Raw genomic sequence first — 3,578 nt, 5'->3', positions numbered from 1 at the left:
GACAAGTTGACATGTTGGACGGATGTTTTCATTAATTTTTTTTATCTGCTCTTAGGATAAGTCAGTATGGTAAAAAAAAATTTAAGTGACCGTTTCAATCCGGGTCGTGGTGGAGACGATCGCCACTCCCCAAGTCCCTTCTGAACCAGTACAGCCAAGATATAGTTCGTACCACTTCCACTCCAGGCAGTAGCCGACGTGTTCCTCTTTTCCTTCTCGCCCTTCAAGGTCAGCGCAAAGCCACCACGCTATAGTTCATTAGTAGTAATACAATCCTTGGTTAAACTGCGCAACTTGGACCAGGACGGACGGAGATTACGGCACCGGGGCTGTCGCCGTCCTCGTTCGTCCTCGTCTAAGTTTCACTGTTTGACCAAGAAATGAATACATAGCTCTGGCGACTTACCATCGTGGTAAGAGTACATGGTAAAAGAAAAAAAAAGAGCAGGCAAGTTATACCTCTAAAACTTTCATCGCATCCAGTGTAAATGTTCTGCGATTGACTATATATACAGGGATATATATATACAGTGCCGAGCGAAATGTGCGCTAACACTGCTCTCAAGCCTCTCCATGATAAAGGCTTTGTGCCCCCCAAAACGGATCAAACAACAATAATCAGATCAGCGGCCTCGGGTTCATTGTGCGGGAACTTTCACGGTAAACCAGCAAGAACAAGGTCATAACAGGCGCCGGGCTCGGCAGCGGACAGAGGAGAACAAGGATAGAGGAGCCAGGCGCTAGGCGTCTTGAATCTCCCTGAACGTCCACTGCTGCTGAATCGCACCGTCATCGCACTCGGCGAGGTGCACCTTGTGGTTGTATTCGTTGAAGGCGAGGCACCGGCGCTCCCTCTTGTGGTGCAAGTGCGAGGTGTCGGCGTCGTACTCCCAGGGCCCGTCGACGGTTCCCAGCTGGCAGTAGACCACCTCCATGCTGTCCGAAGTGGCGTCCATGCAGCGCTCGCCCAGTCCCAGCTGCCCTTCCGCGTTCAGGCGGAACACTTGGTTGCCGCTGCCGTCCCCGTGACAAGTGGACAGAGCAGCGGTTGACGGCGGGTGTTCGGCCATCGCGTCAAGGCACAGGCCCGTCATCTCGTGCAGAATCTAAAAACGAGTGAAGGAAGAGAACACCTTGTAAGTCGTTTTGTAGAATTCATGCGAGTCAACGTAACTGCAATAAAGAAACACGGGCAGAAAAAAGCGCAAGTGAACGTGAACATACACTTTTGCCTGTGCGGGTGAAGCAGCAGGAGTAAGCCTCTCTCTCTCTCTCTCTCTCTCTCTCTCTCTCTCTCTCTCTCTCTCTCTACGTCTCTTTTTATACATATTTCGCTTTGCGGCTGGGGTAAATACCTCGTCAAGAACTTCCGTGAGCATGAGTTAAGGCCGAATTTTGTAGTATTTGTTATCAAGGCAAAAACCACTGTAGCGGTCTTAGCTTGTCCTGGCACAGAAACACTCATTTAGTTAGTACCGGCTACTCGGGCCACGTACAAATGGGTCTGTGGTCTGTCCTTATAATTAGGACAACACGGTCGTCACCCAGACTCTCCCCACGAGGGATAATCTGGTTACTGCTCTAAAAATACGCCAACTGAAGGTACAAAAGACAAAAGTGGAAAGGACAACCTTACAGAGAACGTTTTTGGGGAGCTAACTACATCATCATATGATATCTGAAGAGCGGCGTACAGCCACCACCTTTCCTTCTAACCAATATGCAGCAGGGATGCTATCATAGAACGCGAACTTGCCTCTCCCCAGTAGAGGTTCTTAGGTAGCAGGGGGAAGTCCTTGAGCACGTCGTAGGCGACATTCTTCATGTACCACCGGAAGCTCTTGCACTTTAGCTTTTTCCGCAACAGCAGCTGCGAGGTCAGGTCGCCAGCGTCGTAGTTCCTCGCCATTGGCTCCCGAGTGTAGAAGTACTCCTTGTACTCGTCCATCCACACCTCGATCACGCGTTTGTAGTTGACGGTGATGAGCGGCCCCTTGCGCTTGCTGGCAAGCTCGCCGAAGCTGTACGGCATGAATCCGCGGTAGACGTGGCCGACCCGGGAGCACGGCACCCAGTAGATGGCGCCCCCACACTGCCAGATCTTGAACGAGAGCTCGAAGTTCTCGCCGCCCCAGACAAGCAGGCCGGGGTCATACGCGCCGAGCTTCAGGAAGTACTTGCGGTCGATGGCGAACAGGCCGCCGGCGTGCGTGGGCGACTTGTAAGGCTCGCTGTGGTACTTCCGCCGCTGCACCTCTTGCGAGGGAATCGCGATCTCCTTGTACAGCATCCCCCACTCGAAGATGCCGCGGAAGTGCTCGCGGCCGTGGTAGACGGGCTCATACGCGAACGTGTCCTTGTCGATGCCGTCGATCAGGGGCACCGCCATGGCTCGCTTGTTCGCCCGGATGGGAGCCAGAAGAGGTGGCAGCCAGTTCCACCCAACCTCGCAGTGGGCGTCCAGGAAAAGCACGACGTCCCCGCGCGACTGCTCCGCGCCGTAGCTCCTCGAACGGATCAACCCTTCGCGTTGCTCGTTTCGAAGCAGGCGTACGAGGCCCTTGGGGAAGTTTCGGGCTATGTACGTCTCAAGCTCCTCCTTGAGGTCTTCCTTGTCGGAGAAGTCGTCGACGAGCACCACTTCCTTGAGAAACTGGCGAGGGGAGCGGTTGATGACGCTGTGGACGGTCCTCACGACCACTGACAGACCTTCGTTGTGGAAGACCACAACCACGCTCGTCGTGGGGAGGTCCTCGGGGTAGTCCCAGTACTTGCACTCTTCCAGTCGAATGTCCGGAATGCTCCGGTTGGGAGAGATGTGGTCGCTGGCCACCATGTTCATCCCGTACTGCGAGTAAGACTCGGCCGCTCTTTCTTTGTCTTTGACGGGTACCGTGTACGCCACGCCGCCCTCGCCAGGTCCGCTGACTTTTCGCCTGTCCCGCGGCGAGGGTTCGAAGTTGCCTGGCGTCCGATTTTGCCTGAAAACCGGCAAGGGTGGAAACAGTTCTTTCTCCTTCGGGTGCCGGTTGTTCCCGGTCTTGGACGACTCGGACGTGAAGACGATTGCCACTAATACGAGACTCACGACGGCACAGATGACTTTGATGATGCGAGCGCGCCTGAAGTAGATGACCTTCATGGCGAACACGATCAGCGACCTCCTGCTTCTTCTTCTCCTTCTTCGCCTTCTTCTTCTTCTTCTCCAACGTTAGCATGACCGCATTCAGAAAAATAAATTGACCATGGTCCGGAGGACTGTGATTTCTTTTTGTCATTATTTGGTAATCTTTGAAGGGGCACGCAGACAATACACAAGTTTGTTTTATTCGAAAGATTTCGGATTTTATAGTGCCTTCAGCTCTCGTCCGGGAGCAAACAATGCCGTAGTAACTGAGGAAATAATCAATTTAGGTTAAAATTTTGGTTCTCCCGACAAATCGTGCGTTTTCGGGACATCTGCCATGAATTCACAAGGGCGGGTATTCAAACGTGCTTCCAGTGCGTCATTAGGATCTGCAGCTTTGCTTATCATCAGTCCTCCCAGATGGCGCTACATACTGAGCCGCGGACCGTTG

General features: G+C 53.2%; 1 pseudogene; it reads right to left on the bottom strand.

Moving 5' to 3' along the window:
• Positions 1-632: 632 nt before the first annotated feature.
• On the bottom strand, positions 633-3,142 carry LOC144149399 (N-acetylgalactosaminyltransferase 7 pseudogene; annotated as a pseudogene).
• Positions 3,143-3,578: the final 436 nt, after the last annotated feature.

This window comes from Haemaphysalis longicornis, unplaced genomic scaffold (genome assembly GCF_048455015.1).
Source record: "Haemaphysalis longicornis isolate Haplotype H1 unplaced genomic scaffold, Haemaphysalis longicornis Haplotype H1 scaffold_8, whole genome shotgun sequence".
NCBI lineage: Eukaryota > Metazoa > Arthropoda > Arachnida > Ixodida > Ixodidae > Haemaphysalis > Haemaphysalis longicornis.
This window is presented reverse-complemented; position numbering and strand designations above follow the sequence as displayed.